Source organism: Syngnathoides biaculeatus, chromosome 15 (genome assembly GCF_019802595.1).
Source record: "Syngnathoides biaculeatus isolate LvHL_M chromosome 15, ASM1980259v1, whole genome shotgun sequence".
Classification (NCBI taxonomy): Eukaryota; Metazoa; Chordata; class Actinopteri; order Syngnathiformes; family Syngnathidae; genus Syngnathoides; species Syngnathoides biaculeatus.
This window is the reverse complement of record NC_084654.1, coordinates 5,852,648-5,869,111: the sequence shown is the minus strand read 5'-3', so window position 1 is coordinate 5,869,111 and position 16,464 is coordinate 5,852,648. Positions and strand designations below refer to the sequence as shown.

General features: G+C 44.0%; 1 long non-coding RNA gene across 2 annotated transcripts; it reads left to right on the top strand.

Moving 5' to 3' along the window:
* The first annotated feature begins 1,244 nt into the window (after positions 1-1,244).
* Positions 1,245-1,851, top strand: LOC133512845 (uncharacterized). 2 transcript variants are annotated; one of them, XR_009798305.1, is made up of 3 exons: positions 1,245-1,465; positions 1,553-1,686; positions 1,783-1,851. It is a non-coding gene; the product is annotated as an uncharacterized LOC133512845 (long non-coding RNA). The 2 variants fall into 2 exon arrangements; XR_009798304.1 differs by having other exon boundaries at positions 1,542-1,686.
* Positions 1,852-16,464: the final 14,613 nt, after the last annotated feature.

Here is a 16,464-nt window from a genome sequence, read left to right as displayed (position 1 = left end):
CAGTGAGAATGTTCTGAGTTCAATTCATAGCTCAGGCTTACCTGTGCAGGATTTGGATGCTTTCCCTGTACTTGCTTGTAATTTCTCCATGTACTCGAGCTTCCTCCAACATTCGCCCCCCATAATTTTATACTGAAGGGAAAATTACACAAGGTTTTTATTATAGAACAACTACAGTATGAAGTGATTATCTCTTGCCACCATACACAGGCATTCATTAAACATGTACTGTACACACATATTTATCCAGACCAACTGTATGCTTAAAGGAAAACACTGAACTTCTCTTGAACCAGAATTAGATACAACATCAAAGTTATAAATCTTGTGTGAAATGAGTATTTAATTGATTAAAGCTTTAGCGAGTGCAGAAAGGTGTAGCCTGAGGACATTTGAGGAATGAGGAACAGTTGCTTCGCTGCTCACAACCTCGACTTTTGATGGTTATGTAAAATTTCATTCTGCAAAATGAATTGGCTACTGTTTCTATTGATTTATCAGTATTTATTAAGTACAATTTTGCTTTGACGTGCTTTCCTTATGTCATTGAACTTCGTTTAACTATTCCAAAGTGATCAGATCTAAAACAATGCATCTAATGTGCAATAACTACTCTTTCATTTCAAATTAATTATTAAGAATCGATATGAAGTCTTTACATTTATATTCCTGTGTTCTGACTTCCCATGTGCACTATATATTGTCATGATCCTGCCGCTCCGGCACGAGCTGTGTGGGTGCCTGCGTGGCTGCGCTGATTGGGGCGCACACCTGCGTCTCATGCGGGCTGATTAGTCTGTATTTATATCACCCCGATGACGATTGGTCCCCGCCAGTTCGTTCTGTCACGTCCCATCGGAACGGGGGTAGGACCCAAATGCAGGACTCGGACGATGCCAGGTAGTTCAGGGAGAAACGTTTATTATATGCTGAGGTCGGGATCGAGCAGGCAGTCCGGTGCAGCAGCGGTAGTGGGGACGTCGGGCGAAGAGAGTAGGTGAGCGGGCAGGCAGGAGTCAATACACAGGAGAACAATCAAAGCAGGCAGAAGTAACGAAGGAGTCAGGCTTACAAGGTTGGTCGGAGAACAGGCGAAGGTCGGTACACACGGGTTGTCGATCAGGGATACGAGAGTGCTGGAACGGGACATGAAGCTCAACAAACTGGCGGGGACCAATTGTCATCGGGGTGATATAAATACAGACTAATCAGCCCGCATGAGACGCAGGTGTGCGCCCCAATCAGCGCACCCGTGCAGGCACCCGCACAGCTCGTGCTGGAGTGGCAGGATCATGACATATATGAATAGTCAGGAATCATCAAAAACCTCTTTGACAGTATTATGGATAGCAAGCAGAAAACATTTTTCTTCTCAACAAAATATAGGGGAATTAGTTGGACCCAAGAATTGTTCTTACCTTCATAGCTAGCACCAGACTCCTGAATTGGGTTTACTGCTTCCTGTGTAAGAGTATACTATATTGAAATGCCAGTACAAAGGTCTGATGTTTAACCTGTGGCACCCACCCTTACTGCCCTAGTGTGTTTCCAGCAATTGCTGATCGACAAGGATTGTACAATGTCGCAACATACCGGTAGTTTATCCTGCCGCTGATGGATATAAATAGTTGACTGTGGTACGCTATGTTGCATGGTGATTGCAGACTCAGTCAGTATACACACACGGTAAGAGTCAGGATATACACTGAAATGATTGCCAGTCAATCTCAGTCCGCACAACTTGAGCTGTCATTTATTATGTGTAATCTTTTTCCTTTGTAGGGGTTTCCAAATGGCCTGGGATTTGCATCATATGCCAATCCTAATGCTGAAAGAATGCCAACCCCACCCCACCTACTTAATTATTATTGTTTTTTTTTTTTTTTTTACTGTTGTAATATTTTAGGCTAGGAGCCATATTTTACAACCCCCCCCCCAAAAAAAAAATAAATAAACCCCAAGTAAAGACAGCACATGGTCAAAATATGTAATATGACCAGTTCAGGGTATACCGCACCTCTTACCTGAAGTTAACAGGGATAAGCTCCAGGACAGCAGTGGCCCTCGTGAGGATAAGCTGTAGAGACATTGGATGGCTGGATGGATAAAAAATTCATATGCATTCAATCTGCAAAAGGTGAACTGTTATTTAACAATGAAAAACTGTACTAGGGGTTGACACACTCTTTTTGTAGCTGATGCTAAGGTAATGATATTCAACACCATCTAATCAATGACTATATTGATATTTTTTTTCAAGTGTTAAATTTCCCCTTAGTGCACAACTGTTTGTCTTTCCTTCCGAATACTAGTTCACTCTTCCTAACAACTCAAGGAGTAGTGGACCCACCCCCCAGTTCACTCATTCGATCGCATTAAGACACTTGCTCAGGCAATCATATTCAGACACATCTGCAGTATCACAGTGCATTGCTGTGATGGTGTGGAAATTTTTGCCTTGTTTTCATCTAAGCATATTGGATTTTTCATTATCATGTCTTCATGTTGTCGTGGAATAAACAGAACAACGAAATCTCCAATATGCTAATGTTCCAACTCACCAAATGTGATGAAAATTACAGCACGCAAGGCTGGTATCAGCTTTCTCAAAGTGATTTATCAGTGAGGACAACAATGTTTCCAGTAGCTTTTCAAATATTCGTGCCCATTATTGGAACATGGTGCACAGTAGCATGAAAGTGTGTGTGAATATATCTGTGTGTTCTGTTTTATTATAAACATGCAGGCGATCATAGTTTAACATTCTGTGTGTAATGCCTGGCACAAATTCATTACATTATTTTTTTTTACATGGCTTTTACTAAATGTACTTTTATTTATAGATCACTTTGACAACAATAACAACCACAGCTAAAATATCAGAATCAGAATCAGCTTTATTGGCCTAGTGTGGAACAACACACAAGGAATTTGTCTCCGGCAGTCGGTGCTGCCCTGGTACATCATTCAGAACAAAGAACAAACAAACTAACAAGAACAAAGAATAAGAGACATTCAATTAATAGGAACTATTCCTTATAAGAGTCACAGATGTGCAAGAAGCTGTCATGATCCTGCCGCTCCAGCCCGGGCTGTGCGGGTGGGAGGTGCACACCTGCGTCTCATGCAGCATGATTATGCTGTGTATTTATATCACCCCGATGATGACTGGGCCCCGCCAGTTCGTTGAGCTTCATGTCCTGTTCCAGCACTCTCGTATCCCTGATCGTCAACCTGTGTGGACCGACCTTCGCCTGTTCTCCGACCAACCTTTTAAGCCTGACTCCTTCGTTACTTCTGCCTGCTTTGATTGTTCTCCTGTGTATTGACTCCTGCCTGCCCACTCACCTGCTCTCTTCGCCCGACGTCTCAACTACCGCTGCTGCACCGGACTGCCTGCTCGATCCCCGACCTCGGCATATAATAAACGTTTCTCCTTGAACTACCTTGCATTGTCCGAGTCCTGCATTTGGGTCCTACCCCCGTTCTGATGCTACGTGACAGAAGCAGAGCCTACTTCATGTAGAACAGTTGTGTGTCATTGCCCCACATTATGTTAAGCTTGTACAGAGTGCCTGTACCTGTCTGCGGTTGCCATTATAGACCAGTGCAATGACAATTGTGGACAGGGAGCAGTTTAAAGTGACGAATCGTGCGATAGTCTACGGTATATATTACTAATACTAATACTGATTGGATGAGCAGGATGTGAGGGTGTGTCCCAACAACAGCACAAGGGAGAAAACAGTAGGTTCACTGATTAAGAATTTAATGACTTAACTGGCAGAGGGAATAAAAACAGTTGTGCCTGCTAGTTTTGACTTTCATTGATCGGTCGCGATTATGCTTAGGAGTTTGACAGCCAGGTGCTGTGAAGTGCAGTCATTTGTGTACAGCGGGAAAAGCAGAGGGGAGCGAACACAGACTTGGGGTTCCCCGGTGCTGATAGTGTGTGTAGATGAGGTGGCATCCCCCAGCCCCACCTGCTGTGTCTTGTGTGTCACGAAGTTGTCGATCCACTAGTAGATGGCAGGTGAGACACTGAGCTGGAGAAGTATAGAGGAAAGGAGCTAAGGCAGAGGTTGGGAACCTTTTAGGCTGAGAGAGCCATAAACGTCAAATATTTTAAAATATAATTCCAAAAGAGCCATGCAATACTTTAAAAACTAAATACAAGCATATTTGTGCATTTTATGTAAGAACAACACTTTAAGAGTACAATAAGTGTCTAAAATTTTGAAATAACATTATGCTGTTGGTAATCAATGATGACAAAAGTACTTCTTTCCATTAATGCAACTTCTTTCCTGATGGCTTTGTTGGCTGTTTCATATGTCACTAAATTAAATTTTATGCAGTCTTTGAGACTTCCAGCCGTTCATTATTCGTGAACGTAGGTTGGGCTTAATGTTTTTTTTTTTAAACGTGAGAAAGACTTTTCACATGCATAGGTAGAACCAAACATTGTCAGTAAGGCAATACTCACACACCGTGTGTGGTATGTGACGAGAAGTGCGTTCCAAGTTTTCACAATTAGCTGGTCTGGAGGTTTAATTTTTTTCATTTCTCCCCATGTATGCTCGCTAACAATGCTTTCCGACAGAGACATGTCTTTTATTCGTTTGATTAGCTTGTCTTGATGTAAAAAAAAAAAAAAAAAAAGTCAATAAATCAATTGGAAACATCAAGCAAGACCGTTGTGGCAAACTCCCCATCTGCGAATGGCTCTCTGTTTCTCACAATTGCCAAAGCACCAGCAAAGCTATATGAACTTCAGTCACCTAGTTGTATCCAAATACGGAGTTGCTGCTTGAACTCTGGACAGCAGCTCTTGACATACTCTCTTCCTGCTGTTCCCTACAGGATATTCTGATCCAATGGCGTTTGCGTGTGTCGAAGTAGCACTTCATGTTTGAGCATTTAATTGTTGCGATTTTCTCATTAGAAATTAGACAGAAAGGAACCTTCTTTCTCCACATAGGCAAATTCCTCTGTCCATTTTTACTGAAAACTGTGCTACTGTACTCCTCATCTCTTTTTCTTTTAGCCATCTTTGTCAAAAGTGTTTCCAGAATTAATTTCTACCCCATCTGCGTTCTACCCTTCTGTACCTGCCCACATCACATCCTGCGTCTTCCCGATTAACCGGTACTGCTTTTTCTACATCAGATAAGGATAAATCCGAGAAATCAGCACTGGCCATAATTGTTTCCCAATGTAAGCGAGCCTTTGTTGGCGCATCTAATAAGTCACATCTGCGCACGTGCCAAAATGGCTGCGCCCATGAAAATTCGTAATTGACGATAAAAATCTTCTCAAAACACTATTAAATGAGAGCGGATTAACATCACATTTTCAAGATACAATACATATGACATGTCCTATTGGATACATTATTAATCCAAACCATCGGAATTCTTCTTTAAGGGATGATGGTGTTAAATGCAGAGCTGAAGATCACAAACAGGATCCTCGCATTGGTTCCCTCGCTGTTGGGTTGTTCAACAATGACGAGCAGATCCATGTTGATGGCATCATCTGCAGACCTGTTAGCGCGATAGGCAAACTGCAGTGAGTCCAGGTGGGGACCTGTGACGCTCTTGAGGTGGTCCACCACACGACGTTCAAATGACTTCATGACCACAGATGTTAAGGCAACAGGCCTGTAGTCATTAAAACCTTAGACTGCTGTTTTTTTTTTTTTTTTGGGAACAGTAATATGGTGGAGCATTTGAAGCAGGTTGCTATTTCAAAACTGGGTAGCGTAATGATGCTGTCGGGGATGCGTTCAGAAAGCCAAGTCTCCGTGAAGCATGGGGCAGAAGAATGTCCAAAGTCTTAAGTCTTCAACACAACGCTCTGATGAGTAACTCTGGAAAAAGATTCAGCAAATTGTCGAGAATTGTCGAAAAAAAGTCCGGAGATGACTCTGACAATTAGCTAGTCATTTCATGTGTACTTGAGTCCAGAGATGTCCCAAAAACACATAAACATAAACAGTACCAAAACAAATAAGCTATAAAACTGCTGTATTTACTTCTTAACAGCATATGACGTGACAACACAGGAATTAGCACTGGGTAACACTTCCTTGTGGAAAGCATCATTCCTTTGTCACCAGTTCCTCCAGGTTTTTACTTTAGGCTCTCAAGCATGCATGGGGCGTTTGGGGCACTTACTACTCAAATGGTTTCACAGACACAGGGGCAATTTGGAGTCTCTCTCCAACAAATGGAGATTTTGGGGATGTGGGAGGAAACTGGAGTGTCCGGAGAAAACCCAAGAGAACATGCAAACTCCACACAGGGGGAGGCTTGGACTTGGTCGGCCAATCAGAATCTGTGTTGTTCACGATGTAAGGATAGTCTGGCTCTTCTATCAAGAGCAAGGCGTTGGAATCTAAACGGAGATGCTGCTGCCCCCTCTATAAATAAATAAATAAGTATGGTGGGACAGCTTTAACTGGAGCATTGGCCTCACAGTTCTGAAGACCAGGGTTCAAATCCCGGCCCTGCCTGTGTGGCACATCACAAAACCATGCATTCATTGTGAGGATAAGCGGCTCAGAAAAAGGTTTAATGGATGGATAAATAAATAACTAAATAAATAGGCGTAATTATTGCATTAATGTATTACTTCATTGTGTTATTCACATCAAAACTTAATTAATAAGGTGACAATGAACGTTACATCATTTTTTTTTCAAGTTTTTTAGGTTTATATGTTGCACACCAAGCACACCACACTATAATAACTAATTAAAATGATGAAAGAAAGAACATCCTGGAGTGTTCCATTTATTAGTTCAAAAGCAGAGAGGGTCTGACCTTTTATGTTACTGAACCTTCAGCTAGAATTTCTTTTTAAAAAAAATGTGTCCAAATGCCAAACAGCCTAAACATGAAAGATGTTGCCGGAAAAAAGGATGGATATATATTTAAAAAAAAGGGATTCAGTTGAGAAGGTAAATTGATTCCCTTTGTCTTGCTGAAATGGAACAATAGGATGCCAGCAACAGAAGACCTTATTGAACTGAAGTCGCCAAAGCAAACACTGACACTAATTGGCAATGTTTCATGCCAAGATACACAATTGTGACCTGTGTGTAACAACCTCTGAAGTCATGGAAAAACAACTCTGGATGTCTTTGATAGTCTTTGTGTCTTTTATCATCAGAGAAGATGTTTGTAGAACAGCACTTACCAGGACCTTCATGTGTTAAAAATTTTGAATGAAAATAATAAAAACACATTTTCACTTCTCTGTGTGTGTTTCGCAGAAAAGTGGGACCTTAAAGGTACTGAAAAAAAAATCCACAGGATTGCAAATTCCATCCATTTTCTGAGCTGCTTATTCTCACAAGGGTCGTGGGAGTGCTGGGGCCTATACCAGTTGTCATCGGGCTGGCGGCAGGGTCCACCCTGAACTGATTGCCAGCCAATCGCAGGGCGCACAGATACAGACAACAGTCACACTCATGTTCACAGCTACTGACAATTTGAGTCTCCAATTAATGCCCAATTTTGTGGGAGGAACTGGGAGTGCTCGGAGAAAACCCACGCAGCCATGGGGAGAACATGCAGTCCTCTCCTATATTACTCTATCCTTCCATCACAGGGTGGAGCACTACTCCTCCAAACAACAATCTAGCCCAATGTTTTTACTTTCCCCAACTTTATTACAGCTAATGTCTTGTCTTTTATTGTCCACTCTTTATTTATTATTTAGTTGTTTTTTCCACTAGCTCTCACTTTTGTTTTTTTTCTGTGATCCCCATTCAAAACTTTGTTCTGGCTGACTGAATTTTGAATAAAAATCCATCTGAATACAAAAACCACATCGGCATCTTAAAAACTCAATTGTGGCAAGGTAAAACTCTTCTGACATAAATTGACACAGATCCTCCATTGTGCCTGACCTAACACCAGAACAGGACTAAAAAATGAGCAAATGAAAAAAAGTTGTTTCACATGTACAGTGAAGAAAATACAACCCAATGTTGCAAAAGTGGAATAAGGTGGATAGAATCATGAAATGATTGGATGGATGGATAGATGGATGGATGGATGGATGGATGGATGGATGGATGGATGGATGGGTAGAAAAATACTGTGAAGAAAATAAGTATTTGAACACCCTGCTAAACTGCAAGTTCTCACACTTAGAAATCATGGAGGGATCTGAAATGTTCATCATGGGAGCATGTCCACTGTGAGAGAGAGAAAAAAGAAAAATCTAAAAATCACAATGTATGATTTTTTAATGATTTATTTGTGTGATACAGCTGCAAATTAGTATTTGAATACCTGAAAACCAATGTTCATATTTGGCACAGCAGCCTTTGTTTCCAATTACAGAGGTCAAACATTTCCTAGAGTTGTTCACCAGGTTTGCTCATAGTGCAGGAGGGATTTTGGCCCACTTCTCCACACAGATCTTCTCTAGTTCAGACAGGTTTCTGATTGTCGCTAAGAAACACGGAGTTTAAGGTCCCTCCAAAGAGTTTCTATTGGGTTCAGGTCTGGAGACTGGCTAGGCCACACCAGAACCTTGATATGCTTTTTACGGAGCCACTCCTTGGTTTTCCTGGCTGTGTGCTTCGGATCATTGTCTTGTTAGAAGACCCAGCCATGACCCATCTTCAATGCTCTGACTGAGGGAAAGAGGTTGTTCCCCAAAATTTCACAATACATCCTCTCCTGAATACAATGCAGTCGTCCTGTCCCATGTGTAGAAAAACACCCCCAAAGCATGATGCTACCACCCCTATGCTTCACAGTAGGGATGGTGTTCGTGGGATGGAACTCATCATTTGTCTTCCTCCAAACACGGTTAATGGAATTATGACCAAAAAGTTAAATTTTGGTCTCATCTGACCACAAAACTTTCTCCCATGATTCCTCTATATAATCCAAATGGTCAGTGGCAAACTTAAGATGGGCCTTGACATGTGCTGGTTTGAGGAGTGGTACCTTCCGTGCCATGCATGATTTTAAACCATGACGTCTTAGTGTATTACCAACAGTCACCTGGGAAATGATGGTGCCAGCTCTTTGCAATGCATTGACCAAGTCCTGTCGTGTAGTCCTGGGCTGATTCTTCCCCTTTCTAAGGATCATTGAGTCCCCACGAGGGGATATCTTGCATGGGGCTCCACTCTGATTGAGATTGACCGTCATATTTAGTTTCTTCCATTTTCTTATGATTGCTCCAACAGTGGACCTTTTTTCAAAAAGTTGCTTGCCATTTTCACATAGCCCTTTCCAGCCATGTGGAGTTGTACTATTTTGTCTCTGGTGTCTTTGGACAGTTCTTTGGTCTTGGCCATGTTACAAGTTTGAGTCTCACTGATTGTATGGGGTGGACAGGTGTCTTTATGCAGCTAACAACCTCACACAGGTGTATATGATTTAGGATAATACATGGAGTGGAGGTGGACTTTTAAAGGGGGACTAACAGGTCTTTGAGGGTCAGAATTCTAGCTGATAGACAGGTGTTCAAATACTTATTTGCAGCTGTATCACACAAATAATCAAAACATCATACATTGTGATTTCTGGAGTTTTCTTTTTAGATCATGTCTCTCACAATGGCCATGCACCTACGATGAAAATTTCAGACCCCTCGATGATTTCTAAGTGGGAGAACTTCCAATAGCATGGTGTTCAAATACTTATTTTAGTCACTATATTTTTCCATCCATCCATCCATCCATCCATCCATCCATCCATCCATCCATCCATCCATCCATCCATCCAATCATTTCATGATTCCATCCACCTTATTCCACTTTTGCAGCATTGGGTTGTGGAGGCAGTAGGTTTGAACAGGGAAGCCCAGACTTCCTTCTCCCCAACCACTTCCTCCAGCTCTTCCGGGGCAATCCCAAGGCGTTCCCAGGCCAGTCGAGAGATATAGTTTCTCCAGGTGATCTTGTTCTTTCTGTCACGACCCACAGTTTGTGACCATAGGTGATGGTAAGAACCTAGATCAACCAGTAAATTAAGAGCTTTGCTTTTTGGCTTAGCTCCTTCTTTGCCACAACAGACCTATACAAAGTCTACACCACTGAAGCTGCTGCATTGATCAACCTGTCGATCTTGCGTTCCATTTTTGGTTCATTCATAAACAAGACTATAAGATACTTGAACTCCTACACTTGGGGCAGGATCTCATCCCCGACCTGGAGAAGGCACTACAGCCTTATCCAACTAAACCACATTGTATAAGATTTGGAGGTGGTGATTTTGATTCCAGGTGCTTCACAATTGACTGTGAAATGCTCCAGTGAAGAAACAGATACAAACATGTTGGAATGGGTGGAAGAAGGTGGCCAAAGTGTGATGTGATAGAAGAATCTCTGCTAGGTTGAAGGGTAACATTTATAAGGTATTAGTGAGGCCAGCCTTGATGTACAGAGAAGAGATGGTGGCACTGATGAGAGAGGAAGCAGAGCTGGAGGTGGCAGGAATGAAGATGTTGATGTTCTCTCTAGAACTGAGCAGGTTGGATAGGAATAGAAATGAGCTCACTGGAGAGACAGCCAACGTTCGGTGTTCTGGAGACCAAGTTAGAGGGAGCGGTCTTCAATTGTTTTGACACGTCTAGAGGAGAGAGAATGAGTATATTGGTAGAAGGACGATGTTGATGAAGCTGCCAGCTAAGAGAGGGAGAGGAAGATCAAGAGAAGATTGGTGTTTGCCGTGAGGGAAGACATGAGGGCAGTTGGTGTTAGAGAGGAGAAAGCAGGAGATAAGCTTATGGGCAAAAGGATGACATGTTGTGATGATCCCTAACGACACAAGCAAAAAGGAAAAGAAGAATCAAACAAATTGAACCAAGGCAGAGAGGACAAGGGGATGAACAAAAAAAGCAAAGTGGAGAAGTAGTAATACCTGTCATCAGATGGGGGGAGGTGACAGGAAGTCTGTCAAGAAGGAGTGAAAGGAAGAAGTGGGACGGAAAACATTTAATATTTGAGAGAGATAAACCCTCCAAATTATTTATTGATGTTTTGTTTTTCCACCTAATCAGTGGGGACATTATTCAAATGTTGTAGAAATGATTGAAGGGGTGAGTAAATGCTTTGAGAATCCACTGAATCGATGTATTTATGAGAGTAGAAATGGAGAGGTTGAGTCAAGTGCTTTGAGTGCTTCTGGGAGTGGAAAGAGAGGATTCATAAGGTGGGAACATGCCTTGAACTTGTTGTAATGATATTCTTGGCAGGTTGTGTGGGATGGCAACGGTGACTCATGCAGACATTGTGACAGACAGCAATTTTTTTTTTAAATCTGCAACTTCCCTCCACTGACAAGTAGACTTCGGAAGGACAGACATTTTCAGTATATATTATGTGTTCCCACGAAACAACTTACCTGTTCCTTACTGTTTCGTGTCGTAAAGTCAGGGCCTTCAAGGCCTTGTCTGATGGCCTAAACACAACCAGAAGGATTGACCTACATTTACAATTTACGTGAAATTGTATTAATTTATTTCCAACTGTCTATGATTGTAATTTGATGTGTATCTTGGCTACAAAGCTTTCTGCGTGTGTTATTTTTGTTTTTGTCCAATCAGATATAAGCCTCTATGTTTTTCCCTATCATTGTAATGTGCACAGGATCTTTAATGCCCTAAATGCTGGCCCATGCCACATTCACACAAAAAAAACATGGCTGTTTTTTCAAACTGTTTTAAAAAATGTTGTGACCAATCAGATTTGGAATTCAATAAACAGGACCTGCTAAAAGGCTAAAAGTGCCGTTGACAAATTTCTGTCTTATGGTTGACTGATTACTGAACAGTCTGGCAATTTACACATAATCTTCTTTTCCTTCCGGCTTGTCCCGCCACAGCATGCTGCGTCCTGCATATTCCTCTCTAAAAGAAACAGCACTCCTGTCTTCCCTCACAACATCAATCAGCCTTTTGTTTGGGCTTCCTCTCACTTTTTGACCTGGCAAATCCATCCCCATCCAATATACTCAATTGCCCTCCTTGGGATGTGTCGAAATCACCAAAGTATGCTCTATCTAACTTTGTCTCCCACCCATCAAACATTGGATGTCCCTCACTGAGGAGCTCATTTCTTATTGTATCTGGTCATTCCTAGACTGAACCTCAACATCTTCATTTCTGCCATCTCCTGCTCTGCGTCCTGTTGGCCTCTCCACCTCTTTTATAAATTTTGCCCTTTATCCTAGCAGCCTCTTGTCACATAACACACCTGACACCTTCTCCCAACTGTTCCAACCTGTTTGGACCCATTTCTTGATTTCTTTACTACGCTCACTATTGCTCTGGATTGTCGACCCTCGCTATCTTTTCTCCCTGGAGCCTTATTTTACCCCCTCCACCCCTCTCATTCATGCACATATATTATCTCTTACTTCAGCTAATCTTCATTCCTCTCCTTCCCAGTCCATGCTTCCACCTTGCTAACTGTTGCTCCACCTGCTCCCTGCTTTCACTGGAGATCACAATGTCATCTGTGAACATCATGGTCCAAATGGATTTTAACTTAACCCCATCTGTCAGGGTATCCATTACCACTGCAAAAAGGAAGGGGCTAAGAGCTGATCCCTAATGCACTCCCACCTCCATATCTACGGTACACCTCTCTACTGTTTTGCTGCCCCCATACATTTCCTGTAGTATTGTAACATACTGTATATGTCACATGAAATATCCGCCTGCAGTACCATAATTCCTCTCTTGGTACTCTGTCATAGGCTTTCTCTAGATCCACAAAGTCACAATGTAGCTCCTTCTGACCTTCACTGTACTTTCATATTAGCATACAGCACAATTTGCACGTAATAACAACCCAAATGGCTGACGAAACTAGAAGAAATTGATTTGGCGTTTGACATGTATAGAAAAGTAAAAGAAAAAGATTCAAGGTGGACAGATAAAATTGGGGATTGTAAGGAGAGGCCATCTGTCACTGGTTGTCTTTTTACAACCCAGTAAATTTGCGGTACACAAAGAAAATGTTGGAGCCATAACAGAACAAACAACTGCATATGGAGCTTATGTATTTCCTTGCTGAAAACAATGGAGAATTTCCATCACTAAAAAGTGTTTTGTGGGTCCATAGGGAGCATACAAAATTATCTGATTAATGCCCCTGGTGACATGATGAGCAAAGAGATAAAAAAAAAAGGTGGTTCGCCATGTCCACGTAGATGAGATAACAGACTTGAGTACAATTGCCTGAAGTACCGATGACATTGCTGCTCTTTATCCATTTGGAAGAAATTGAATGTTTGGATAAATATGTGGCACAGTGTTTTGTGGCACAGTTGACTCGTGGCCTTGTGCTCTGGAAAAAGGTTGTTGTAGTACTCAGAAATCAACAACAAGGCAAGCACAGGTAAAAGATGCAGAGGAGCAGCGGCTTGACACTGAGCTGTTCCCGGATGACCAAGCTTCTCACCCTATCTATAAGTGAGAGCCTGGACACACTGTGGAGGAAACTAATTTTGACCGCTTGTATCCAGGATCCTGTTCTTTTGGTCACGAGCTGTGGGTCGTGTTGGTGGTGAAGGTAAGAATGTAGATCGACTGCTGTGTTGGCAGATTTATGTTTTACATGGCACTGGTCTATCACGGGAACCGCAAACGGGTAAGGGCACTCTGTACAAGCTTAACATAATGCGAAGCATTGACACACTCGTAACTGTTCTTCATGAAGAAGACACTCCATCTTGCACATCTGTGACTCTCATAAGAAATTGTTCCGATTAAAGGAATGTCTCTTGTTCTTTGTTCTTGTTAGTTTATTTGTTCTTTGTTCTGAATGTCAGACTAGGGTGACACTCATTGCTGGAGACAGATTTCTTGTGTTCCTTACATACTTGGCCAATAAAGCTTATTCTGATATACCGAATATTAATTCCATCAGTTCTACTTTCAACTTTAACAGGCTTTGTCCTGTTGTGGTTTCTAGTTCTCCCGGTCAGGGTGTTCCTCCTGTGATGTTGTTCCGACCAGCTCTGTCTATACACCCATCCATCCATTTTCTTAGCCGCTTATCCTCACGGTCGCGGGGAGTGCTTGAGCTTATCCCAGCTGTCAATGGGCAGGAGGCGGGGTACACCCTGAACTGGTTGCCAGCCAATCGCAGGGCCATGTCTATACAGCTGGAAATAAATAACTGTCTTGTTTTGTCTTGTTTTCTCGGTCTCTGTCTCTCTCACTTCAATATAATGAAATGACTTTTAGTCCGATCTTTAGTCATGACAACTCATAAGACTTGCACCTTTTCTTCCTTTTGCAAAGAGTTTCCTTTCTTTTTTTAATAAAAATTGACAAAGATGATTGTCTCCTTGCTTATGGTGTCAGAAAAATATTTTGCTAAAACAGTGGTAAATTGAGAGCTTTGTCATGCTCCTGGTTTCCTGCCCAGGCTGGTGTGGCCGGCCAATCAGTCAGAGCACACCTGCACCGTGTTTCAGTTGATGACGCCCAGTATAGATAGGACGTGGGGGACGACTTGTCCTTCGCTAGATCGTCATTCTTGATCCATCATTCCCGCACTCCTGTTTGCCTGACTTCTGCTCTCCGCGTACCGACCCACGCCTGTCCACTGACCACCCCCGTAAGCCTGCCGTACTATTACTTCTGATTGTTTGGACTGTCTGCCTGATCTCAGACCTCGGACCGAATAAAGGTTTCCTCTGTACTGTCTGCTGTCTCCGGAGTCGTGCATTTGGGTCCACCCTCGAGCCCCCGTTACGTGACAGAATGATCTAGCCAGAACATGGACCCAGCCGACTCCGAAGCCATCCGCCGTGCGCTGCAAGTGCAGGGCAAACGCCTGGGCAAGCAAGAAGCTGCTCTCCAGGGTACTAATCAATGGATCCATGAGCTCTGCGCCCAGCTGGACCCGTGGCTAGCTTCTCAAGCTAGCGCGGCTGCTCCTGTGCCTCCCCGTGCCGGCATCACTTCGCTCTCACGACCAGAGCGGTTCTCAGGCGACTTCGGCAACGTCAAGCCCTTCCTGGCGCAGTGCGATCTCCACTTTGAGCTGCAAGCGTCCGCTTTTCCCACGGACCACTCCCGGATCACCTTCGTCATTTCCCACATGACGGGGAGGGTGGAGGTGTGGGCCACCGCCGAGTGGAGTCGTAACTCTGAGATCTGCCGCTCATGGGCGAGCTTCGTCTGCGCGCTCACCCAGGTTTTCCAGTACGCAGCTCCGGAACGCCAGGCGGCGTCCTCGCTCATGACAATTTGCCAGGGACGTTGCTGCGTGTCCGACTACGCCATTGAGTTCCGGATCCGGGCTGCCGAGAGCCGTTGGAATGAGTAGTCCCTCCATGACGCGTTTTACCAGGGACTTTCCCCACAAATCCGTGGCCACCTCGTTGCCATGGATCTTCCGCCTTCGCTAAACTTCCTCATCGCATTGGCCCTCAAGGTGGACCAGCGCCTCACCGTGCAGAGGCAGATGGAAGGCCTGAGGGAGGAGGAGACGGAGAATCTCAGCCCGGTCGCTTCTCGGCCACCCGCGTTGTCGGCTTCATCGGAACCCATGCAAGTGTAGGGGCTTGGCGGCCCAGCGGAGGAGCGCTTACGTCGGCGACGAGAAGGGCACTGTTTCTACTGTGGTCGTTTGGGACACGTAATCGCCCGCTGTCCGACCCTGCCGAAGCGCCCCGACCGTGGGATCTCGACGCCGGTGAGTGTGCGGTATACTGGCGCTAAGTCGGAGCGATCACTGTTGCACCTCACAGTCGGGACAGACGCTCATTCATGCGGAGTGACCGTGTTCATTGACTCTGGTTCAGATGCGAACCTCATACATCCGCGGATAGTCGAAGCGTTGCGGGTGGCAACCTTTCCCACGCAGCGTTCTCGTGTTGCGTACGCCACCAACGGCAAGTTCCTCTGCCGCGTAACACACCGCACGCAAACTATACGTATGGACTTTCCGCAGGGGCACACAGAGCATATTAGTTTCCACGTTTTCAATTCTAGTAACAGTGACATAATCCTGGGGAGCCCGTGGCTCAAGAGACACAATCCGCACATTGATTGGGTCACGGGTCGGATTAGGGCATGGAGTGAGGACTGTCGCAAGCAGTGTGGCGTCGCCGGGGAGGACGGATGGATCCAAGTGGCCGAGCTTAGCACCGCGGCCGAATTAGTCACAGTACCCTCTTGCTACCATGATTTGAGGGAGGTTTTTTTGGAGTCTAAAGCAGGAGCTCTGCCGCCGCATCGGCCGTACGACTGTGCCATCGAACTCCTCCCGGGTACCTCACCCCCCAGAGGGAAACTGTTCTCTTTGACAGGACCGGAGCACCAGGCAATGAGGGAGTACACCGAGAACTCCCTGGCAACAGGACTTATTCGACCGTCATCCTCACCAGACAGCGCGGGTTTTTTTTTCATTAAGAAGAAGGATTCTACCTTGTGACCCTGCATCGACTACAGAGGATTGAATGACATCAT